The sequence below is a fragment of the Caretta caretta genome, chromosome 11 (genome assembly GCF_965140235.1).
Source record: "Caretta caretta isolate rCarCar2 chromosome 11, rCarCar1.hap1, whole genome shotgun sequence".
Lineage (NCBI taxonomy): Eukaryota > Metazoa > Chordata > Testudines > Cheloniidae > Caretta > Caretta caretta.
The window spans coordinates 80,254,245-80,280,363 of NC_134216.1; the positions used below are offsets into that span (position 1 = coordinate 80,254,245).

The 26,119-nt window shown below is 42.7% G+C and overlaps 1 protein-coding gene and 1 long non-coding RNA gene across 7 annotated transcripts in view; one reads left to right on the forward strand and one right to left on the reverse strand.

Moving 5' to 3' along the window:
• Positions 1-26,119, forward strand: part of ADARB1 (adenosine deaminase RNA specific B1) — a 244,668-nt gene that overhangs the window by 132,849 nt on the left and 85,700 nt on the right. The window lies entirely within an intron of this gene.
• Positions 1,824-25,047, reverse strand: LOC125644684 (uncharacterized). The gene is made up of 3 exons (XR_007359088.2): positions 24,933-25,047; positions 20,660-20,806; positions 1,824-2,183 (listed from the first exon to the last, which is right to left on the reverse strand). It is a non-coding gene; the product is annotated as an uncharacterized LOC125644684 (long non-coding RNA).

Below are 26,119 nucleotides of genomic sequence, written 5' to 3' on the forward strand. Positions count from 1 at the left end.
ATTGAGACTTTGAACCTGGGATAGGAAGTATAGTAAAATTGAGAGTGGAAATAGAGAAAAGAGTGGGAGGAGAGATATTATGAGGAAAAGAGGAGCAGTTCATATATGAAAAGATACAGTTTGAAATTGTCTGGAGTTCGAAGTAGAGATGACAGAGCAGCAGCTTGAAATGTGAAACTGAACAAGAGGGAGAAAGGTCAGATGGAGAGGTAGATTTGACAACTATCAGCATAGAGTTAGTGGTTGAAATAATGGAAGAGGCTGTGTACACCAATAGAGAGAGGAGAGAAAGAAAATGAAAGAACTAAGAACCAAACCTTGGGGGATAACACATGAAGAGAAGATAAATAACTGTTAAAGGAGATGGTGGAGGAATGATCCGGAAGATAAAGAATCAAAAGAATATAGCTGTGGAAACAGAAGAGAAGTTGCAATGGGAAAGTGATCAACCATATCTGAGACAGCAGACAAACCAAGAAAATTAAGTAGGTGTGGAGAGATAGCCAACACTGGGAATTAAAAGTTTCGAAAGCATGGGATGAGAGAGGATGTGATGGGACCTCTGTGCCCCCTTAACCCTTCAGCCAGGGCTGACTCTCACAATGCTTTACTAACCCTCATAAAGCAGCAAACCCCTCCAGGCCCTGTTATCACTCAGTACAACAACACGTGGAGCCCCACACCCAGCTAGATTGCATGAATCCTCCCAGAGCCACTCATGAATCACACAGAGAAAGCACCAGCCGAATCCTCCCAACTTCCAGCACTATACCTCAGGAATATACTATCTTGCACTGCTCAAGACGAGCAGTGCAAATTTATTAATTGGTTCACCATTTCATCAATGGAAAGTGGATATACACCAGACTTTGCAAACCTGAGCAGACACACTTCAGGGTAACTCACTGGTAAAGATAACCAGTTAAACAAATGTATTGACTGCAAAAGATAGATTTTAAGTGATTATAAGTGATAGGCAAAAAGTCAGAGTACTTACCAAAATAAAATATAAACACACAGGCTAAACTCTCAACCCTATTAGACTGGGCAACATCTAGATTAAGCAGTTTTTCTCATCCCACTAGATATTGCAGTCCTTAATATACAGGTTTGTCCCTTAAACCTGTGCCAGTCTCCTCTGTTGGAGTCTTCAGTCTTCTTCTGAGTGTCTTTGTTGCTTGCAACATATGCAGGGGCAGGAGAAAGGCCAAGCATGGAGTCCCATGTTCTGTTTTATACCCTCAGTCCCATGTACTTGGAGAACACAAGTCAAGGCATGTCTGTTAGGCATTGCTGAGTCCCCAGGCAAGGTTGCGCAATCCCCCTGGTGTGGCCTCATGCAGGTGAGTCATTGACTTGTAGTTCCCTTGCTGGACAATGGCTGTTGATGGCTGTTTGATACCCTGCCTGGGCGTTGGTTACTTTCCTTGCTGTTGTCTCTGGGGAGCTAATATCTGGCTGATTCCCCAATTTACAGCATGTTTTAGGGACAACCATACTACACAATCTCATAACTTCACATGCACTAAAGATATACATATTTAGATAGAACAGTGACTTTCAGCCAATCATAACCTTTTCAACAGGGGAGTGACAGTGGTCAGTTTTTATGAATTTGCAGAGGTGCCAGTTTATATTTTAAAGCTAAAATCTAACGAACTAGGTTTGCCAATTGAATAAGTGTTATAGCCAGTATAGAATGGAATCTAATAGGACAACATATTTTTATTGAGTTCAAGGAGTGTTAGTTTACTAATTTTATTGCTGGGTTCTTTTCAGGTCAATTTACAACTTGAACAGTGTTTCTCAAATCAGACACTAGCTTATTCTTAACCAATCAACAATTTATTAATTCACTCAGAACCACATTAGTATAAAATCAACAGTTCACCACTCAAGTGCAGACACAACCAATTGTGTGTATTGCACACACAAACAATACAGTCGTCAAGTGGTTATCACAGATACTGAGCAGTTAGTTGAGATCTTACTAGAAAGTGTACATAAGGCAAGATAACTTACACTTATTTGTATTACCAAAATAGAAGTGCAATCTTTGAAATTAAATCTCACCACTTCTTATCCTTATAAAACTGGGATGGGGAAGAGTCCTTTCCAGTAGATGGTGATGATGTATAACAAATGTCCGTAATATTCTTCTTATCGGTGACTTTTAATTAGGGCTGTCAAGTGATTAAAAAAATTAATCATGATTAATTGCACTGTTAAACAATAATAGTATACCATTTATGTAAACATTTTTGGATGTTTTCTACATTTTCAAATATATTGATTTCAATTGCAACACAGAATACAAAGTGTACAGTGCTCACTTTATGTTTATTTTTATTACAAATATTTGCACTGAAAATACAAAAAAAGTATTTCAATTCACCTAATACAAATACTGTAGTGCAATCTCTTTATCATGAAAGTTTAACTTACAAATGTAGAATTATGTACAAAAAATAACTGCAAACGTACCAAAACAAAACAATGTGAAACTTTAGAGTCTACAAGTCCACTCAGTCCTACTTCTTGTTCAGCCAATCGCTCAGACAAACAAGTTTGTTTACAGTCAGCCTCACCTCAGTCCCTGGAAAAATCATGGAGCAGGTCCTCAAGGAATCAATTCTGAAGCACTTAGAGGAGAGGAAAGTGATCAGGAACAGTCAGCATGGATTCACCAAGTGCAAGTCATGCCTGACTAATCTAATTGCCTTCTATGACCAGATAACTGGCTCTGTGGATGAGGGGGAAGCAGTGGATGTGTTATTCCTTGACTTTAGTAAAGCTTTTGACACTGTCTCCCACAGTATTCTTGCCAGCAAGTTAAAGAAGTAAGGGCTGGATGAATGGACTATAAGGTGGATAGAAAGCTGGCTAGATGGTCAGGCTCAACGGGTAGTGATCAATCGCTCCATGTCTAGTTGGCAGCCAGTATCAAGCGGAGTGCCCCAAGGGTTGGTCTTGGGGCCGGTTTTGTTCAATATCTTAATGATCTGGAGGATGGCGTGGATTGCATCCTCAGCAAGTTTGCAGATGACACTAAACTGGGAAGAGAGGTAGATACGCTGGAGTGTAGGAATAGGATACAGAGGAACCTAGAAAAATTAGAGGATTGGGCCAAAAGAAATCTGATGAGGTTCAACAAGGACAAGTGCAGAGTCCTGCACTTAGGATGGAAGAATCCCATGTACCACTACAGACTAGGGACCAAATGGCTCGGCAGCAGTTCTGCAGAAAAGGACCTAGGGGTTACAGTGGACGAGAAGCTGGATATGAGTTAACAGTGTGCCCTTGTTGCTAAGAAGGCCAATGGCATTTTGGGCTGTATAAGTAGGGACATTGCCAGCAGATCGAGGGACATGATTGTTCCCCTTTATTCGACATTGGTGAGGCCTCATCCAGAGTACTGTGTCCAGTTTTTGGCCCCACACTACAAGAAGGATGTGAAAAAATTTGAAAGCGTCCAGCGGAGGGCAACAAAAATGATTAGGGGACTGGAACACATGACTTATGAGGAGAGGCTGAGGGATCTGGGATTGTTTAGTCTGCAGAAGAGAAGAATGAGGGGGGATTTGATAGCTGCTTTCAACTGCCTGAAAGGGGGTTCCAGAGAGGATGGATCTAGACTGTTCTCAGTGGTGGCAGATGACAGGACAAGGAGTAATGGTCTCAAGTTGCAGTGCGGGACATATAGGTTGGATATTAGGAAAAACTTTTTCACTAGGAGGGTGGTGAAACACTGGAATGTGTTAACTAGGGAGGCGATGGAATATCCTTCCTTAGAAGTTTTTAAGGACAGGCTTGACAAAGCCCTGGCTGGGATGATTTGGTTGGGGATTGGTCCTGCTTTGAGCAGGGGGTTGGACTAGATGACCTCCTTGAGGTCCCTTCCAACCCTGATACTCTATGATTTGCAGGAGATAATGCTGCCTGCTTCTTGTTTACAATGTCACCTGAAAGTGAGACCAGGCATTCACATGGCACTGATGTAGCCGGCATCACAAGATATTTACGTGCTAGATGTGTTAAAGATTCATATGTCCCTGCATGCTTCAACCACCATTCCAGAGCACGGGCAGCGTGAGGGAGCCCCTGGAGCTCCCTGGTCCCTGCAGATGCAGGGGATCCCCACAGCTCCCGAGCCATCACAAGTGTCAGGGGAACCCTCGCAGCTCCCCCGTCTGGGGGGAATCCCCCAGAGCTCCCCAGTCCCTGGGTAGCGGGGGATTCCCCACCGCTCTCCAGCTGCCACAGGCGGGGGTCCCTCCCAACTCCCAGCCATGGGGTAGGAGCCGCAGCTCCCAGCCACAGCAGGGCAGGGTGTTCGACCCTCCTCCCTTCCTGTTTTGTCATGGACATTTTTAGTAAAGATCAGGGACAAGTCATGACTTCTGTGAATTTTTGTTAATTGCCTATGACCTGTCTGTGACTTTTGCTAAAAATGTCCTTGACAAAATCGTAGCCTTACTTACAATCTTCTAAATTTGGAGGACCTACTCCATACATTCTTTGATCGTACATAGGCATTTTACAGTATTTAGGACTTACAAGAGACATTATCCACATAGAGAAGGATGTAGATCTGACTCACAATGCAAATAAATATGCAGCTTCTAATTTGGGGTGAAAGACAAGTCTATTTTATTGATCCATGGTCTCTGTGATTTACAAGGAAAACAATGTATAGTTTATCATTTGTGGTGAAAACATGTGGTTTGGATATCTTGGGGTAACAAGTAGCTCATCCAAGTGGACTGTCAATATTATAGCCAATCATTTCTGGTTTGCTTGGCTTGGTAACTTGGAGTTCTTTCCAGCTAGGTTGGCAAGGAGAAAGAGGTTTTAACTATCTGCAAATTATGAGAGATTTTTGCCTAAATGATTAATAATTTTAGCTAAGCCATTTTGTTTGTATTCATGGGGAAAGGAACTCCTGACCTTGGCTGATCTGTGAGTACTTAGACAGAGTCTCATGTGGTGTGAACCATTTTCTTACTTTACTTCCTAGGTGAATTCTGTTTTGGTATAAAAAGAGATGTATAACTCTTCTAATTTTTCAGGGGCAGGAGGAATCAGTAGTTATTAATCATTCAAGGCATATCTGTTTATATATATCCCTTGCATAGGAACTGAGTCAGTGACTGTGCACTACAGCAGATTTCTTGTCAAATGCAGTGGGTTTGGTTGCCACACATATTTGCGATTATAACTAAATTATAAAGTGCTGTCGTACTACCAGTGTATAACTGATATGGTTGGAATTGGTGCATGAGGAGTAGCGTTATGGACAAAGGACAGATCACAAAGTGATTTAGATTTCTCACAAAAGGGACCCCAAAAAAGTGAGATAATTTAGTGAAAAATTGGCATAAGGGTTTATTTTGAACTCTTATTTTTTCTTTGTACTATTCCATTTTTCATGAAATCATCTTAAAAAATTCAAATAGTGCTCAGTTTACATTCTGCATTCTGGTTTTCTCCATGTCAAAGAGATTTTTACAAAATAAAGTTTTAAGTTTCCTGTTAAATGGAAAACTGTAAGTGAGTCTTCTCTGTTACGGAACTACTGCTACACTGGTCCAGAGGTTTGTGTTATCGTTCCTCCAAACAGCAGGAGGTGGGGACAGAATATTAAGACTCTAGCAGGCTGCTGCCAAAGGAAAGAAGAAAGAAACAGGCCTTGGAGGACTAAAGGAAGACCCTGTGATGCACTGGTTATTAATCCCCTTTCTCTAGGCTTGTGAACTTATCAGATAAAGTGATTTAAATGTAATGTAACTAAGGAAGCCATCAACCTCAAAGATGTTTGGAGAATCTTTGTGAACTCATGTGACGAAGTTTGGATTGGGCTGATCAAGGCCACAAAAAATTAGAGTCAGAACCATAGGTTAGAAGGGACCACAAAGGTCAACTAATCTAACCCCCTGCCAAGATACAGGATTTGTTAAATGCTGTGTGTGGAATGCTTGTTAAATGGAACACTGAGCACCAAACGCCCGTCAGCTTTGGGAAGTTAGGATTTGAATCTAATTCCAAAACTCGACTTCATAACTCAGATTGCTACCATTATACTCTTTCATCCTTTTGTGAACATCTGACAATTGTTTGCAGTTTATCCATTTCCATTCTCCCAGGTAGCTGAATTTTAAATATGCTTTGAATATGGGATCTCTGCTTCTAATTACACAAAATCAAATTGTTGCCCTGTTGTCAGTCTAGAGAAATTAATTTTCTATTTACTTAACTGTGAAGACAATTACATTACACAATATGATAACAGGTAATCTGGTTGGTCATGGCATTAGTCAATGTGGTTTATCTTTTGTTGGCTAATTTAATTTTAAATATTCAGACACAGCCTGCGACCTGAAACTTGTGTCACCTTAATATAGATAAATAGATATATGTACAATTTAGGATTGCACTGCTGAGATTGTCCTCTTTAATAGAAGTGTTTTTATATTTACATATAATCATAAGTCCAAAGCTTGAGTTTTTTGTTTAGTGTTTATTTAGGTTACACTCATTCCTTACTCTGGCACACTCTCACTGACTTCAGTGGGAGTTCATTTGTGTGAGGCCTGAGAAAAAACTGACAACGAACCTCAGCAGTATGGCGATCCGGGGAAGTCCCGGATGACTGGAAAAAGGCTAATGTAGTGCCCATCTTTAAAAAAGGGAAGAAGGAGGATCCTGGGACCTACAGGCCTGTCAGCCTCACCTGAGTCCCTGGAAAAATCATGGAGCAGGTCCTCAAGGAATCAATTCTGAAGCACTTAGAGGAGAGGAAAGTGATCAGGAACAGTCAGCATGGATTCACCAAGGGCAAGTCATGCCTGACTAATCTAATTGCCTTCTATGACGAGATAACTGGTTCTGTGGATGAAGGGAAAGCAGTGGACGTGGTGTTCCTTGACTTTAGCAAAGCTTTTGACACTGTCTCCCACAGTATTCTTCCCAGAAAGTTAAAGAAGTATGGGCTGGATGAATGCACTATATGGTGGGTAGAAAATTGGCTAGATTGTCGGGCTCAACGGGTAGTGATCAATGGCTCCATGTCTAGTTGGCAGCCGATATCAAGCGGAGTGCCCCAAGGGTCAGTCCTGGGGCTGATTTTGTTCAATATCTTAATGATCTGGAGGATGGTGTGAATTGCACCCTCAGCAAGTTTGCAGAAGACACTAAACTGGGAGGAGTGGTAGATACGCTGGAGGGTGGGGATAGGATAAAGAGGGACCTAGACAAATTGGAGGATTGGGCCAAAAGAAATCTGATGAGGTTCAACAAGGACAAGTGCAGAGTCCTGCACTTAGGATGGAAGAATCCAATGCACCGCTACAGACTAGGGACCGAATGGCTAGGCAGCAGTCCTGCAGAAAAGGACCTAGGGGTTACAGTGGACAAGAAGCTGGATATGAGTCAACAGTGTGCCCTTGTAGCCAAGAAGGCCAATGGCATTTTGGGCTGTATATGTAGGGGCATTGCCAGCAGATCGAGGGACGTGATCATTCCCCTCTATTCGACATTGGTGAGGCCTCATCTGGAGTACTGTGTCCAGTTTTGGGCCCCACACTATAAGAAAGATGTGAAAAAATTGGAAAGTGTCCAGCGGAGGGCAACAAAAATGATTAGGGGACTGGAACACATGACTTATGAGGAGAGGCTGAGGGACCTGGGATTGTTTAGTCTACAGAAGAGAAGAATGAGGGGAGATTTGATAGCTGCTTTCAACTACCTGAAAGGGGGTTCCAAAGATGATGGATCTAGACTATTCTCAGTGATAGCGGATGACAGGACAAGGAGTAATGGTCTCAAGTTGCAGTGGGGGAGATTTAGGTTGGATATTAGGAAAAACTTTTTCACTAGGAGGGTGGTGAAACACTGAAATGTGTTCCCTAGGGAGGTGGTGGAATCTCCTTCCTTAGAAGTTTTTAAGGTCAGGCTTGACAAAGCCCTGGCTGGGATGATTTAATTGAGGGTCGGTCCTGTTTTGAGCAGGGGGTTGAACTAGATGACCTTCTGGGGTCCCTTCCAACCCTGATATTCTATGATTCTATGATATTTTCCTAGGTCTCATTTCTGTGGGTTATTAGGATATTGAATCCATCATCTTATTACTTATTCCTCAAGCCAGTTCCTCGGCTTTAGTGGCATACATTTTACCATTTGGCTCCTTTTTGTCTGCACCTTGTATTTCTTCCTTCTTCTTTAAGTGCTTGCTCATGTCAATTCCATTATAGGTGTGTGTGCCCATGTCCATGGCCATTGGAGCTTTTTGCCTGAATAGTATCCATAGGGTCAGCTGTGGCATCCGCTTGAGTGCCATGCTCATGCATACATTTATTAGGTGCTGCCAGCCCTGTGCCCTCTCAATTCCTTCTTGCTGCCCGTGCTGGTTAGTCAGAGCACCTTTCCCTCACCTAGCAAGGGTTAGCGGTTCTTCGTCTTCGGTCTTTGAGCCTTAGGGCCTTGTAAATAGTTTGTTTACAGTAGTTATTTGGTAAGTAGTTGTTAAGTATCAGAGTAACAGCCGTGTTAGTCTGTATTCGCAAAAAGAAAAGGAGGACTTGTGGCACCTTAGAGACTAACCAATTTATTTGAGCATAAGCTTTCGTGAGCTACAGCTCACTTCATTGGATGCAAGTAACATGCATCGGATGCAAGTTAAGTAGTAGACTTTGCCCTAGGAGTGGCATGCCCCGGTCTCTGGGCTTTAAGTCCTGCTCTGACTGCAACAGCTGAAGCAGCAATTTCCCAAGGGGATTTTTCTATAGTCAGCTGAACTGAACATCTATCTACATATTATGTGATCCTCCCATAGGAGATATCTCAGCTTCACATGCAACAGACAACATTCTCAGTATGTTGCTTTATCTTTTCGCCTATCTGCCCCTAACCCTAGCCAAAGTGCTAACTAATATTGTGGCTTTCATTGAGCAGAAAAGGGTTCTTATATAAACATTCCAAGATGACCAGCCCATCAGAGCACCCTTCCTGCAGAAGGCACACAAAACAGCTCTTTCACAGTTGATTCTTTTCTGGAGCAACACGGATTGGTCAACTCTGACATGAACGGAATAACTCCAAGAAGTCTATATTAATTCTGGGGAGAGTCATAGATACCAAATGCCACACAAGATTATTTCTATAAAAGTTTTTCAGATGCTGGTGGTCACAATATCATCCATTCTCCATTCACATCTAACAGGGCTCTGATGTCTCTTGTCCGGATGATGGTCTCTTGCAAAAGCAGACTGTTGTGAGGTGAAGTTTCACATGTTCTGTCCAGCATTTTCTTATTTTCCTGAGCCCACGAGACCCATCATCCCTGTCCTACATAGTCCCAATGCCAAAGCAATATTGATATCTTTCTCTTGGCAGCTAAAAGAAAGGAAATACTCAGAGAGCTGGGGTATGTCAGTGTCAGAGAGGGTAGGTGGAGACAATCTACACAAGCTTCAACAGCAAGGAAGCTCATCCAGGAAACAGTTTCATCTGAGGATAATGGCAAAACAGAGCTCCAACAATGTATCAATTAGCTCAAGCTCAGGGCAGTCATGTACTCTAAGAGCTGTAACACCAATCCTGCTCAGCCAAGATATACTGATGATGTTCTACAACACTGACAGTGGCTTGTATCAACAAGGAAACAAGTTTCAGGTCCTGAGACCAGCTATGAGCCTCTAATTTGCTCTGTTCCTACGTGAAGAAAGAAAAGAAATAAAATCAAACAAAATAACAATTTGCTGTCTTTCAAAAACTAACTTAAATAAATATCATAGCGGCTCATTAAGCAAGCAAAGGTTAGATCCAGGAGAGTGGAGAGTCAGACACTGGGATGCCTGCCCATCAGTTGACTTATTTGCATCATCCAGCAAAGGTTTGTGTGTGTGTAGTCCGTTGGTTCGATGATGACATTTTCATGCTATCTTTTTTGTGGATTCTGGAGTGACTCTGAAGTCCAAAGCATGACGCACGTGCTCGTGAGCAGATAGGGCAGACAAAGTCATTGATGAGCTTCTTGGTAGTTATAGCAGTAGTAAGACGCTTTTCCCTTGCAGCTAACAATCGATTATTTCTGTCCTTTTCAAAGGCTTGAAAAGCTCTGAGTGTTCTATGTCACCATGCTGATCTATTTAACGCAGTCTTCTCAAGATCAACCAGTTTTATTGCAACAAAGTGTGTGCTGTTCTTGATGCTGTCCTTGTAGTGCTTTCTGGGGCGGCCTTAATTCCGGTGTCTTCATGCCAATTCTCCATAGAAAATTTTTCTGGAGAGTTGATGTTCAGGCATTCTAATGATGTGTCCAACCCAGCGCAGTTGGGCTTTTATCAGCATGGCCTTGATGCTTATGGCATTTGACTTTTGCAGAACCTCCAGGTTGGTAATTTTGTTCTGCCAGTAGATCCCCAAAATGGCTCACAGAGACCGCATATGGAAGGCCTTTAGCTGTTTGATATGCCATTTGTATGGTGTCCAGGTCTCACAGCTGTAGAGGAGAGATGTGAGCACAAAAGAATTATAAAGTTTTATTTTTGTTGAGAGGGTTATGTTGTGGGATTTCAGGACTTTGTTACGTAGCTTTCCTAATGACTGACAAGCTTTCTGTATCCTGTTCATGATCTCTTTCTCAAGAGATCCATCATGGGAGATGTTGCTGCCGAGATAGGTAAAACTGTCAACTTACTTTAGTTGGATTCCACTCATGGAGACGCTCGGGGATATGCCCCAGAGCGGTGATGAGATGATTGGTGCAACCCACAGGCTGATTGTGAGGCCAAACCATTTTGATGCTTCAGCAAAGCGAGTTACGATGCACTGGAGATCTCCCTCCGTGCGTGCTAGGAGGGCACAATCATCCGCAAAGAGTGCTTCTCTTAGTCGTAGTTTTGTTCCTTTTATTTTTGTTTTAAGCCTTGTAAGACTGAGCTGTCGTGTCTTTATCTGATGTATATGCCTCTGTTGAGTCCATTTGTAGCATGATGAGAACTTGGGTGAAGAAGAGGTTGAACAGTACAGGGGCAAGGACACAGCCTTGTTTGACTCCATTTGAAACGGGAAAGGAGTCAGTGAGATCTCCATTAAAAAGTACTTGACCTTGCATCCCCTCATGAAATAAATGAATGATCTTTACCAGTTTTGGTGGGCAACCAAGTTTGCTAAGGATCATCCATAATCCTTCTCTATTGACTGTATCAAATGCTTTTTTTTTTTTTTTGTCAGATCAGTGAAAACACTAAACAGATTCATGTTTTGTTCAATAAATTTTTCTTGTATTTGCCTGATACTGAAAATCATGTCTATGGTGCTACGGCCAGGTCTGAATCTGCACTGAGTCTCGGGTAGATTGGCTTCTGAGACAGCTGAAATCAGTTGGTTCAGGAGGACATGAGCAAAGATTTTTCCAGCAACCAATGAGAGAGATATCCTCTGGTAGTTATGACAGATTATTTTGCTGCCTTTATTTTTAAATAAAGGAATAATTGTGGCATCTTTGAAGTCTTGTGGCATTCCTTTGTTGTCCCAGATGTCAGTAAGGATCTTCTGGAGTGTTGTTACCACGTTTGGAGCTGCAGATTTATATATTTCTGCCAGTATTCCATCTCTGCCCGAGGACTTTCCTGAGCTCATCAAACATATTGCCTTTTCTATTTCTTCAAGTGAGTGTGGTGAGTCAAGGTGGTGCTGAATAGGCTTTTGAGGTATCTGATTAATAGCACTTGTTTCAATTGGGGACGGTCTGTTCAGTAGTTAGCTGAAATGTTCAACCCATCTCTGTTCTATGCCATGTTTGTCTTTGATGACTGTCCTGCCATCAGCCATCATGAGCGAATTGTGCCCACTTTTGAAAGTCCATAGACTAGCTTCAAGGAATCAAAGAACTTTTTTGTTTCCTTTGTTTCTGCATACATTTGAGTGTCTTCTGCTACTTTCTTCCACCATTTATCTTGTATCAAGCGTAGTTGTCTTTGTGCCAGCAAAGGTACAAAAGTTTTATTCAAGATGATGAGAGTAACAGGCCAAAGCAAGGATCATGCACTTTCATCAGTGGCCCAAAACATTGTTTGTATGTCTGTAGTTGTTGCTGCTGCTATATAGAGTTCCATAGGAAAACTTAAAAAGAGAGACAGAGACAGAGAGAGAAAGCAGAAGTGGTCCTATGTTGTTGCTAGTCCTCAGATCTAATTCAGGTGGCCCCCTTCTGGAGGAAGGATCATCTCTCACAAGGATCATTTTGACAGGTTTCAGAGTAACAGCCGTGTTAGTCTGTCTTTGCAAAAAGAAAAGGAGTACTTATGGCTGGATCTAGCTACATGGTAACTAAAACATGCTAATTAAAATAGGTTATTTGCATGTGTTCATAAATACCCATTTAATCCTGAGAATGTATTCCACAAAAAGGGCATTTTCAGGGGCTTGTTCTATCTGTAAGGCACAATGTAAAATCCTTAGCATGGATCCAGTCACGTCCTGAGTGAAATGTATTTTTGGAGTATATACAGGAAGGTTTTCATGTGGGCCTGAATCTTCACAATGTAATAAACCAAGTGATGGCCATTTCTAGTGCGCTAGAGAGCAAGTGGGTGGAGGATTTTGTTTCACCTGGATGTAGGAAGATTAGTTGCCTCATTTCTTTGCCCTGTGCCAAGAGGTCCTTCTTGGGATCTAAATTTTGTATTAAATGCCCTGACCAAGCATCCCTGTAATCCCTTGTCTGATATGCCTCCCTCCCAACCCCCTGCTATCTTTAAAGTTGTCATCCTGGTTGCAGTCACTTTTCAAGAATCATTTTGGAGTCCTGTTCCTCTCATGACAGCAAAGTTGTGCTGTGAGTGAGTAGAATCCTTAATACCTAACTAAACACTATTCCACAGGTCACAAGAAACTGTCTTTTCCCCCATCTTTTGCCACACATACAAAACACCCTAACCCCGCTCCCCCACACACAAAATCACCCTTCTGGTCTACTCTGCATATCACGAGACCTGTAAAAATCCACATTGGACATTCTCTGTTGTTCTATACCACTCATAAAATAAAAAAGCTGCCAAGGCTTCTGTTTTTAGATGATAAAATTGGTGTATTTCAGAAGCTTTCAGAGGTAAAAAGCAACTTTCCCCCCCCAAAATCTCTCTGCTCATTCAAGTCGATGGAAACCCGAAGGATAATATGCAACATATAAAGAGATGTAGGGTGGCAACCTGGGCATTTGTTGACACCTTCACTAAGTTTTACAAATGAAACATGCATGCCTTATCAGTCCCTGGCGCTGGAGGGAGAGCAGTGCATACTATGTTCGCCCAGTAACACTTCAAACAATACAGAATACAAAAATCTACTCATTCATCCTTTGTTTTCCTCCCTTGAGACACACTAGATTAGACATCCCATTGTACTGGATCTGCAGACTTTCCCATTGAAGAATGGAATAGAATGTGTTAATTTACCCTAGGGTTGCCAACTTTGTGCTGGAACCTCCACTGCCCTGCCTCTTCCCCCTGAGGTCCCTCCCCTTCACCTGGGGCCTTACCCCTATTCTCTCCTCTTCCCCTCTCCCCCTCACTTGCTGCTTTTCCCCTCCCTCCCGCTCAGGTCGGGAGGGACTCATCTGTGGAACCGGGGCTGGGACCTGCAGTTGCCCAACACAGATAGGAGGCAGCCTCGGCTAAGTAGGGGCTGGTGCAGGTGATAACCGGTACCTCCCCCACCTGCAGTAACCAAACTTTGGGTGTCCAGTAAGTAGGTCTGACCGGACACTGTCAGGTCCCCTTTTCAACAGGATTTCTGGTAGCAAACCGGACACCTGGCCACCCTAATTTACCCCAAAATTTCTTTTCTTCTACCAAGAGAATCTGCAGATCCCTCTCACCCAGCACAAGGATAATAATTCTAAGGGAAGGCTTGAATTCTCACATCTTCCTTTGTTTTCTATTTGGTGCACAATTTGTCTTTCTGCTAGTAGCTGGGGTGAAATTTGAAGTTCTGCAGTAGGAAAAGTGTGTGATAATTTCTGTTTATGTCTGATTACCTGCTAATGCTTCAATGAACTAGCTCCACGGAGCAACTTTGGAAGTATCTCAGGCTGCCTTGTTCTCTGGGAGTGGTGTCACTCCTAGCCTGTCTTGATTGACAGGGCCAGTTCTGTCCCCACAGAGCTGCAAACAGAGGTAAGACCCATTGTAAGTGATCCAAAGATGTTACTTCCAGAAGAAAGAAAACTTTTTAGGTAAGTTAAGAATTCTCCTATTTCAGCTATTTCAGCTTTTCCCCCAGGTTTTCTGCTTCCTCTAGAAAAAACACTGGTAGGGGGATTTAGGATGGGCGGAAACTGAGGGTCTCCTTGCAGCATTTCCTTTAACCCATTTTTATCTGATTGGGTCTCTTGCTTGCCAGTGGAATGGATTCCTCCCCTAAACCCTGCAGCTCTGTGGGGATCTACCGAAAGTAAGGTCTATCAACATGGAGACATCATAGTTTTGTGCTGGCCTGGAGTCCCCCTTTGGCTCCTGCCTGTCTCTACGTTCTTGGTTCCAATATAGCCACACAACAGGCTGTATTACTTTTTTACAGCTAGTCTGTAAGGAGATAGTGGAGCTGGAGGTGGAAAACAAGTTGAATGTCCATCCCCTCCCCTTATCTCATCTCAGCTTTCTAGTTCCTAATCCCTGCACCACACAAATCCTGACCCCCAAAGAGTCTTCGCAAGACCCCAAGAAAGGAGTTATGTGCATGGATCTTGCGGGAATAATATGGACCTTGGTACCCTGCTACCAAGGATTCACTGTGAAAGTATGAAGCATGTTGAAACCTCTCCTCGGAGACTGACCATTGTTTCTTCAGTTATGTCAGTGCTACTGGGCAAATGAGTGGGTGTTCTGAGACTGGCTGTCCCAGATCCAGCTCTTCTGCCTGACAGTGCGTGTGGCTGCCCACTAAGTCATCAGGCTTGCTCCAGCAAGGTACTTTAAACAGTTATTTGAAAGGGAAAGCATTGCTAGGTGCTTGCATTTTGCTTCATGTTGGCTTTTTACATTTAAAAAAATGTGTACAGATAAATTTGGAGTTAATGGGATCTGAGTAAACGTTGATTTAGATATGGGAGTAATCGGAGATGCCTGTGGACAAACTAATTTGAAAATTCACATCTTCTGAAGGTCTACTAGCATCACACATTTGTGCAGATAATTTAGATAATTAAACAGTATTATCAAGTGGTGACACAGACTGAATTATGAGTGGTATGGACATCAAGCAAACTCACAGATTGGGATGCTTAACTTCTCTCAGGCTATTTCATCTTCCGTCCAAAGTATAATCTCTAATTTCAAAGGTGCAGACACATGCTATTGATATAAAGCTACAAGAAAAGGAGTACTTGTGACACCTTAGAGACTAACCAATTTATTTGAGCATAAGCTTTCGTGAGCTACAGCTCACTTCATCGGATGCATACTGTGGAAAGTGTAGAAGATCTTTTTATATACACACAAAGCATGAAAAAATACCTCCTACCACCCCACTCTCCTGCTGGTAATAGCTTATCTAAAGTGATCACTCTCCTTACAATGTGTATGATAATCAAGGTGGGCCATTTCCAGCACAAATCCAGGTTTTCTCACCCCCTCCCCACCCCCCCCACACACAAACCCACTCTCCTGCTGGTAAATAGGGTAACAGGGGACACCATCACAGGGCCTAATCACATCAGCCACACTATCAGAGGCTCGTTCACCTGCACATCCACCAATGTGATATATGCCATCATGTGCCAGCAATGCCCCTCTGCCATGTACATTGGTCAAACTGGACAGTCTCTACGTAAAAGAATAAATGGACACAAATCAGATGTCAAGAATTAGAACATTCATAAACCAGTCGGAGAACACTTCAATCTCTCTGGTCATGCGATTACAGACATGAAAGTTGTGATATTACAACAAAAAGCTTCAAATCCAGACTCCAGCGAGAAACTGTTGAATTGGAATTCATTTGCAAATTGGATACAATTAACTTAGGCTTGAATAGAGACTGGGAGAGGCTAAGTCATTATGCAAGGTAACCTATTTCCCCTTGTTTTTTCCTACCCCCCCCCCAAGACGTTCTTGTTAAACCCTGGATTTGTGCTGGAAATGGCTCACCTTGATTATCATACACATTGTAAGGAGAGTGATCACTTTAGATAAGCTATTACCAGCAGGAGAGTGGGTTTGTGTGTGGGGGGGGTGGGGGAGGGTGGGGGGGGGAGGGGGTGAGAAAACCTGGATTTGTGCTGGAAATGGCCCACCTTGATTATCATACACATTGTAAGGAGAGTGATCACTTTAGATAAGCTATTACCAGCAGGAGAGTGGGGTGGTAGGAGGTATTTTTTCATGCTTTGTGTGTATATAAAAAGATCTTCTACACTTTCCACAGTATGCATCCGATGAAGTGAGCTGTAGCTCACGAAAGCTCATGCTCAAATAAATTGGTTAGTCTCTAAAGTACCACAAGTACTCCTTTTCTTTTTGCGAATACAGACTAACACGGCTGTTACTCTGAAACCTGATATAAAGCTAGCAACTCTTTGCTGGTTTATCTTTTTATAATGCTGTAAAGACTGTTACATTTTGGTATGATGATCATTTATATTATTATCTTTATAATAATTTTAAGTTGTACTACTGTAACATTATATTGTTACAAACTGTTACGATATTCTGTAGATCTTACTTCTACTAATGAACATTATATATTTTCTGGGCCAAATTCTGCTCTCAGCAACACTAACATAAATGCACAGTAACTTCATTGACAGCAATGCAGTTTTCTGGGTCAAACCACTCCCCTCTGTGGATGGTTTCTCTGGCGGTGAATGCACCTCCCCCTCTCCAACCCGTCCTAGTTGTTCTGCCCAGAGATTTGTGCCTGAGAATTGTGGAAAGGACCAACGGTGGGGCTGCGATTAACATGTATCTTTTATGTTCAGGTTTTTAGACTGTGACTATCGTGGTTTGTCTCCCCATCCTCAGCTGCCAATGATAAATATCTAAAATGTTGTTGGAACCTGAGACTGCATTCATTTTTGTGCAGAACCCCTCTCCACACTGTGGAAAACTCCCTTTAAGACTTTGTTTTCTCTACAGAGTTTTGTCGACAGAAGTAATCTTTCGTAAACAAAATAAGGTAGGTGTACACACACAGTGTTCCTTCCGCCGACAAAACTCTCCTGCTTTGCCGACCAAAATAAAACCACCTCAACGCGAGGCGTAGAGCTTTTTGTGGCAAAGTTATATTGACAAATTGTCAGTATAGGCACTGCGCTTGGTTATGCTGATGTAAATAGCCTCCAGGAGGCATCCCACAATGCCCATCCTGACCATTTATGGTCAGCAGTTTGAACTCTGCTGCCCTGCAGCCAGATACACCGGCATCTGCCCCTTCCCCTTTAAAGGCGTGGGAATTTTTGACGTTCCACTTCCTGTTTGCTCGGTGTGGAGAGCTCATATCACATCTTCCCAGCGGACTATGGTGACTCCGTAGAGAACGCTCCCTGCTTGGAGCACATCTGAGTTGGTGGATCTGCTGGCTCTGTGGGCAGAGGAGGCTGCTCAGTCCCAGCTTCACTCCCGCTGTAGGAGCTTCGATACCTACAGTCTGATTTCTCATGGCATGTTGCATAAGGGGTATGAATGTGACACGCATCAGTACCGTGCAAAGATTAAAGGTGCTGAGGCAGGCATACCAGAAGATAAGGGAGTCATTTCATCACTCTGGCATTGCACTGAAAACCTGCCGCTTCTGTAAAAAGCTGGATGCCATACTCAGCAGAGTTGCTGTGCAGTATTCCTGATGTAGAGCTCCAAAGCATTTTACCGTTTGTGGATCACAAATAATGAGTATATCGGTGGTGTGCATTTGATACATTTATTATATTTATATACTACTGAAATTACATGGAAGCAATGCGAGCATGATGCTTTTCGTATTTTTCTGTTAATATGTTAATACCATGTTACTACTGGTTTTTTAAAATACGTTTTTAAATCTCTGTTGGTCTGACACTTGTGCACACTGTAGAGCTAAGTATATTCCACACCATTTTTTGGTACTAATTGTGTTGTATTGAAATTTGAATTAGACATGTAAATGATCTGTGCACTAGCAAAAGACCATCTTGGTCCACTTGGAATATTTTCTGAATTCACTGCTATTTGCCCATTCGGTTTAGTTTAAAAAGTAAACCTGAAAAATACCAGTACATATTTATTGGAGGAAGTAATATTAATACTTTGAGCTAAGAAGATATAAGGTGTTATGTAAAGAAGGATTTACAAAAATGAAGTGCCACAACACCCTGTGAACAAATTAGGTAGTATTACAACATTTTACATTTGGAAAAACTGATGCAGATAGAATTTAAATGATTTGCCTACATTCACACAGCCATGACGGGTAGAGGCAGCCAGGGATACAGCCTAGAACTTCTCATAAATCCCATGTTTAACCATTAGACGCACTTCCCTTAAAATTTGTTTTGTTTTGCCAACGGAGACTGTGCAGTTAGTACTTCTTCCCAACTTTTACTTATGCAATCTTCATACACTGCACACACATTATATTGATATTTTGAACATGATAGTTAAAAGGTCTCTACTAAGGGACACATCCTGACCCCTGGATACACAGCAGTAGGAGGCCCCTAATTCTCCATAACAGCTTACCCCCTCCGAAGGATATCTAGGCTGCTACGTAAGATGAATGTGGCATCATGCCAGAGGAGAATTTTATGGCAGGATTTGAAGAAGGGCAAAGTGATAGCTTTGCAGAAGTAGCAGTATAGGAGAGAATGTGAAAATGTTGAAAAATTTTACAAATGAGCAGTCAAGACTGGCACCATTTCGGGTGCAAAGGGGGCAGATGTCAATGTCTCTCTACATATGAGATGATAGAAGTGTGTGGATAGGCCATAAAAAACCTTTGAAAGCAAATACAAGTAGCTTTGTGGTTGATTCATTGGAGTGCGGGGAGCCAAAGTAGGGATGGAAAAGGGATGTGTGAGAGACAAGGTTGAGGTGATGAGCCAAGATAAAGTCTTTGCAGCAGCATTATGTGTAGATGTAAATGGGGCAATATGGGTTTTTTCAAGGCCAGAGAGGAGAACTTTGCAGTGGTCAACATGCAGGGTGATGAGGGCATGGATGAGAGTTCATTATCATGATATCTGAGCTCCCCCTGCAATAAGTTGCACAATAATATTTCACAATAATATTTCACATATGCTCTTTGCAGATAGATGAGTTCTCAGTCATCTTGCTCTAGAAATAAAAAGCATCATTGCCTGGATTTCTTCCAGTCATTTTTCAGGGTTCTCATTATACATGAGAGATTCTATAAATAGGTCACTAGACAGAATTGCATTCTCTGCTTAGTCATTTGGTTACAGTTAGTGTTCTGCCTAGAAAGAAAATGCTGAATTTGGTCTCCATTCCCCTTTTCTATTTATATGGTTACTTTCCACAAATAGAACTGTGTATGTGATTTATTATCCCATTTTCTGTGGTGTTCAGGTTTTTATTAAGTACAACAGATGTGCATCTGGAAGGTTAACTGATATTGTAAACTGGACAAAAGCTTTATTGTAGAAAGGTAATTCTCTGTGGTCCTAATTTTGCAACATTACACAGTGTCTTTTAGACTTACTCTGTAAATAATTTAGCTGAATTAATCAGTCTGCAGTTAATTACTGCCAACCAACTTTGCTATAGTCAATACTTTTTTGAGGGGTTAACTTTTTGAGAGAACTTAAATTATGAGAACAAATGAAGTCATGCATATGCATGCACAAATGCAACTTTACCATTATAACTTTTGAAATATACTACTAAGTGTATATATATATATAACATCATGTATAAGTAGGAGCATTGCCAGCTCATCAAGGGATGTGATCATTCCCCTCTATTTGGCATTGGTGAGGCCTCATCTGGAGTACTGTGTCCAGTTTTGGGCCCCACACTTGGCATTGGTGAGGCCTCATCTGGAGTACTGTATCCAGTTTTGGACCCCACACTACAAGACGGATATGGAAAAATTGGAAAGAGTCCAGCGGAGGGCAACAAAAATGATTAGGGGGCTGGAGCACATGAGTTATGAGGAGAGGCTGAGGTAACTGGGATTATTTAGTCTGCAGAAGAGAAGAATGGAGGGGGAATTTAATAGTGTCTTTCAACTACCTGAAAGGGGGTGCCAAAGAGGATGGATCTAGGCTGTTCTCAGTGGTGGCAGATGACAGAGCAAGGAGTAATGGTCTCAAGTTGCAGTGGGGGAGGTCTAGGTTGGATATTAGGAAAAACCTTTTCACTAGGAGGGTGGTGAAGCACTGGAAAGGGTTACCTAGGGAGGTGGTGGAGTCTCCTTCTTTAGAGGTTTTTAAGGTCAGGCTTGACAAAGCCCAGGCTGGAATGATTTAGTTGGGGATTGGTCCTGCTTTGAGCAGGGGTTGGACTAGATGACCTTCAGGGGTCCCTTCCAACCCTGATATTCTATGATTCTAAGTTTTGTACAGAGAATTATTTCCATTTTGTAGTCTTCCATTCATGAAAATATTTTGGCAAGTGTTCTGATAATGAAAAAGAAAAAAAAATTATGTACAAGAAAAGAGTTATACCTCAGTTGGGTTGACTCCAGCAGAGCTGCCTTGGTAGTTGTCATCTCAAAATGATTTCAGTAGCAGAACTGGCCAATACAACTGTGTGTGATAGCTTAGTTCTTAGTAGGTGTATTAAGCACCTACTCCCTCTCAACCTCACTTTGCCTGTTTTGGGGATAATTCACAATATATTGATCAAAAAAATAGAATTTTAACATTTGCAGTTTTCCTTTGAAATATTGTTGACAATATTAGCATATCACTGGTCTAATTTTCCTTATTAAAAACATTTTTGTCTTTTCAGCATTTTGTAAAGAGCAATTCAAAAGCATTTTGGCACTAACATATACTTTAGGAGCAACCATCTTACAACTACAATATTACTGTGTATATTAGGGATCTCAAACTCAAATCACCACTAGGGCCACATGAGGACTAGTACATTGCCCCAAGGGCCACATCACTGACACCTTTTCATATAATGATATAAAAGCCCCGCCACCTCTGCCCCCATCCCCACTCCACCCATGAGGCCCCGCCCCGCCTCACCTCTTCCCTGCCTCCATTCCAATCCCTTCCCCAAAGTCTCCACCCCAACTCCGCCCCCTCCCTGCCCCTATTCCAACCCCTTCCCCGCCTCTTCTCCACCTCCTCCCCTGAGCATGTAGCTCCTCACTCCCTTCTGGAAAGTGATAAGCGTCGCCAAACAGCTGTTTGGTGGTGGGAAGCGCCTGGAGGTTGCCAGAGAAGCAGGGACACAGCGTGCTGTGGGCAGCGGGTGAGAGGAGTTTGGCAGCCACAGGAAATAACTTGGGTCGGGGGTTGAGGAGCCAGGGAGCTTGGCAGGCCGCAGCAAATAACTCCACGGGCCACATGTTTGAGATCCATAGTGTATATTCTAGTAGAATGCAAAGGTCATTAGATATTTTCTTTTTATATTTTAAAATGATTTTCATGCTTGTAGAAGGGTCTGAGAAACAAGTCTTATTTATCCACAGAAGCTTTACTACATTTCTAGATATTTGCATTTGTTAATTGACTGTATTTTATTTAGTTATATTTTATTCAGAACATAGTAATTCCTAGACTCCTGCCATTGGGGAATATTGCAATAGTTCTTGCACCTTCTTGTAGAAAATGAGTTCTATTAAAGTGTTGATTAGTGAGACATCAGATAGTAAGATTAACTGAATTTATTAAGCTAGATAACTCTAACTAAAGAATATAACAGCCCATTACAGAAAGGGGTGAGGTTTACCACACCAATCTGGACTCCAGTCTGCAAACTCAACTTAACCCAACTTTGGTCATGCTTTTTCAGGTCTTTATGTGTAACTTGTTTACCTTGTATTACAGTTTGTGGTATAACTGCATGACTGGTACCAACCAGTCATTGACATATGTCAACTTGTTGACAGTACAGCTTATATCTTCCATTATGTTCCAAATTTCCACCATAACAACTTTAACCAACTTACAATAGAGCTTAGATAGTGAAAAACAAATCTTTCATATACCTGTGCTGTGAGTAAAATTCCCCTCAACCATTTCCATTTTCTTATACCCTTTCATGTGATTTCAGTTACAACTTAGCATAGCAGAAAACAATTTACATACAATAGGTTGTGAAAGTATATCATACTAATTTTTTTTTTTTACTCTATAAAGAGTCTTAACTGGTACATTTCCATCATCTTTCTCTTAGCGTTACTTGCCAAACTTTATGGGAGTCTTGCATGACAATTCTTTTAGCATAGCCTTGGGGAATTCTTGGACTTTAGGCCTCTGTACTAAAAATCCTCTCAAGCATCTGGTACTGGCCACAGCTGGCAACAGAATACTGGTCTAGATGGAAAACTCTTCTGACCCAGCACAGCAATTGCTGAAGCATGAGAGTTTCTATCTATAAGCGTGTGGGACTCACCCCTGCGGCACCTCCTGCTGGTGTCCTGGGAATTAGCTCTAATTCCAGCCTTGGAGCACCCTCTGCAGGCCAGTGTCCTGCTTACACGAGGCCCCCTTGTCCCTCCTGGACCCGGTGCCCCTGGCAGTAACCCTCACTTGCAGGGTCTCCCCACCCAGGGGAACCCCCACCTCCTATCCCCACCTCAGTCTTTGGCTACTGCCCAGTCACTATCTAGCCCCCGTTCACTGGGGCTGACTGCAGTATATAAGCCACTCATCGCAGGTAAGGGGGTTTGGACCTGCTGCCTCTGCCTACCCATGGGCTGCCCCCTGCAACCCCAGTACCTAACTGGCCTTCAACTAGTCCCAGCCTGGGGTGTTTTCAGGCCGGGGTTCCCTTGGCCTTCCCCCAGCCCTACTCCACTCTAGACACTTGGTTAGGCTCCCCAGCAGCCAGACCCTTCTCTCTCTACAGGCAGAGAGAATCTGTTTGGACTCCTGGCTCGCAGCCTCTTATAGGGGCCAGCTGGGCCTGATTGGGGCATGGCCCCAGCTGTTGCTGCCTTCCCCAATCAGCCCAGACTTCTTGTCCCAAGCCACAGCCCTCTCCGGGGCTGTTCTAAGCCCCTGAGGGCAGGAGCGGGTGTCTACCCCGGTACACTATCCTTTCCAAAACTCTTTAAAAATATATTTAGTCACTGTTATTCCCAAACAAAAACTGAAGGAGTTATGGTTATGAGCACATATCAGTAACTTAATGATATAAATGTTACAGGAATGTATTTTGAGGATAATTAGATAGCATAACAAATTTAAGAAAATCACACTTAAGGTTAAACTTAAGAGATATGGAAACATGTTAAGGAGAGGAAATGCACAGTTAAGGCATATGTCAATGATAACACTGTCCTGTAGGAACTGCATGTAGTAACTATGCAACTGTGATTCATGCATTCTAGTATTGGTGGGCAGAGATTAGATTAAACTGATATTTAAAGATACATTTGGTTGTTGCTCTCTCTATTTTTTCCTCTTATTGTGTTAGTACAGCGTAGTGTTATGATTGTGTTGGCCCTCTCCTTCAGGTCTTGCATGTTGTTTGTGTCTAAAAAAGATTCCATTGTAGGGCTTCCTGCAGGAGGACCAGCAGACTGTCCAAGCTCTTTTCAACTGGAGCAAGGACTTGAATCTGACTCTCTTACATCCCTGGTAAATGCCCTAGCTACTGTGCTGTGGAGTCTCCCTCTGGCCCAATGAATATTTAGTTTTTATACAAAGTGGAACAACTTCAACAGGCTAGAGGACATAGCCCCATCCCAAAATACTCAAGCATCAGGGCAGTCACTTGGGATGTGGGTGACCTGGATTCAAGTCTCTGCTCTAACTCAGGCAGAGTGGGGATTCAAACTTAGGTCTCCCACATCCCACAGGAGTGCTCTAACCACTGAGCTGTTGGCTACCATTCAGTAGGATTTCACTGTCTCCCCCCTGTCTTTGGGGTGTGTGGTGGGTTTTTTTTTCTTTTTGTGTGAATGGACTGACTTGTCTTAGGTGCCTAACTCCAGGAGAGGATTCACGGCGGAGAATCCTGAGCAGATATAGGCTCTTCCTGTCAGCCCGTAAGCATAAAGGCTCAGCTCAGATCAGTAGGAGATAGGCACCAAAATATCTCTGAGGATCTGAGTCTAAGCCCCAGCCCTTTTCTCTGCATTTCACTCCTGATTTGTTTAGGCGGCTCGCTGCTCAGTTGCTGGCTTCTGAGAATCCTTTTGTTGGGTGCCGAGCTTTCCCCATATAATGCATAGGGAGCCTGTGCACTCAACTTCGGGCAGAGAATTGCAGCAGGCAGCAGGGTGCCTGGGAGTTGGGTGTTTCACTGCTCAGCATTGGAATACCTACATACCTTTGAATCTAGCCCAACATGCTGATAGAGTAAGAGGGCCTTTGGTTACTTTTTTTCCACTTAAGACTTCAACCCAGAGTGTAGGCCTAAATTGACTTAATGGCTCTAACTAAAGATGGCACTTAAAAAGCTGCATGGTGCTTAAGGGTTAACACTGTCTGTTCCCATGTTTAGTAGACCTGCCTCCGGGCTGCCTGACACACACGGTGGTAATACTGCATCTAATCTAAATACACCCTTCTCTGTTTAGCAACTATGACATGTAATGGCAGCTTTGGGGTGGGGGGGAGGCATCCTTCAAGTAAGGGAGGACAACACTATCACATACCCAGAAGAGAAATTCTGCCCCAAACGCTGAAAGGAAAGGACGTGGCCCTATGAAACCACTGCCCCCCTTTCCTGCCACGTGTAAAAGGTTCCAATACTGCAAGTTACTTTGTCCCCATTTCCATTTTAAAAATAAAAAAGACCTTCAGCACTTACTGTGGCCTCCTCTCATTTCTCTTCCTATGTGCCATTGTGGTCTGGCTCCTTTCCTCTGCTGCAGCAATCTTTAGAAAGCATGCCAGGTTTCCACTGTCCCTCTACAGTCTCTTATCTTTCCCCTCCAGCCTTTGCTCTATGTGAAATTCTCCGCCCCCGCCCCCCACCATTTTCTCCTCTAATGACTCCTCCCTCTCTCTAACACCACCTCTCTCTAAACTTTCCTTCCTTCCACATCCAAGTCTCCTGGAACACCTAAAACTCCCCTAGTCTCTTCTCCTTTCCCTCATACTTACCTCATTCTCTCCTTTTCCCACCAAAACCCCTTATACTGTCCTCTTCTCTGCAAATCTGCCAATCTCTCCTTTCCCTCATGGGAAATGCCTCATTTCCCAACCTCTTTCCCTGCCTCATACTCCCTTTATCCTCTTTTTCCCCGCATTCACCAGTCTTTCCTCTCTCTTATCCCAAACCACCTGATTCTTCATTTTGGTTTTTCTGCTATTTTATTGTTTGTTGTTACACTGTACTAATCAGCGTGATAGTCCTCCTTCTCCCCCAGATCCTCCAGTCTCTCATTCCTCTCCTTCCAAACCACTTCATTCTCCTCACTATGCCTAGTGTCTCCTCTCTATACAAGACTGACTTCCTCAGTCTCTTCTCCCTTTCACAAATCACAGCTCACTTTCTTCTCTTCCCAACCCCCTCCTCCTCCTCTCCCTGATGGCCTGTACTGGTTTCATTTTAAAGCTGTGAACATCGTATGGAGAGCTTCACATGCTTTTTTTTCAAGATGAAGTACAAGGAACCATATTTATTATTCATGCATTTCCATTTCCTGCCTTTATAAGAAAATGTGTGTGCTCTTTGATTTGATCAATACAGGCATTTGGTAGGTGCCTGTATCAATGTTTGCAAGAAATGTGTTATACACCTAAAACAGAAATTCATTGACGAGGCTAGTTATGGTCTTTAACAAAAGTGGGGGGTTTTACTTAGGGTTCTTTTCAGTCATCATATGCAGTCCAAATGTATGCTGAAACTATAAACACAAAGCATGAATTCCAAAAGGAAATCCATTTTTATCAAATTTTTCATTTAATTGTGGTTACTTATAGACTCATAGGACAAGTCTACACTTCAGCGCTACATCAGAATAGCTGTTCCGATGCAGCATTAGGCGTGCT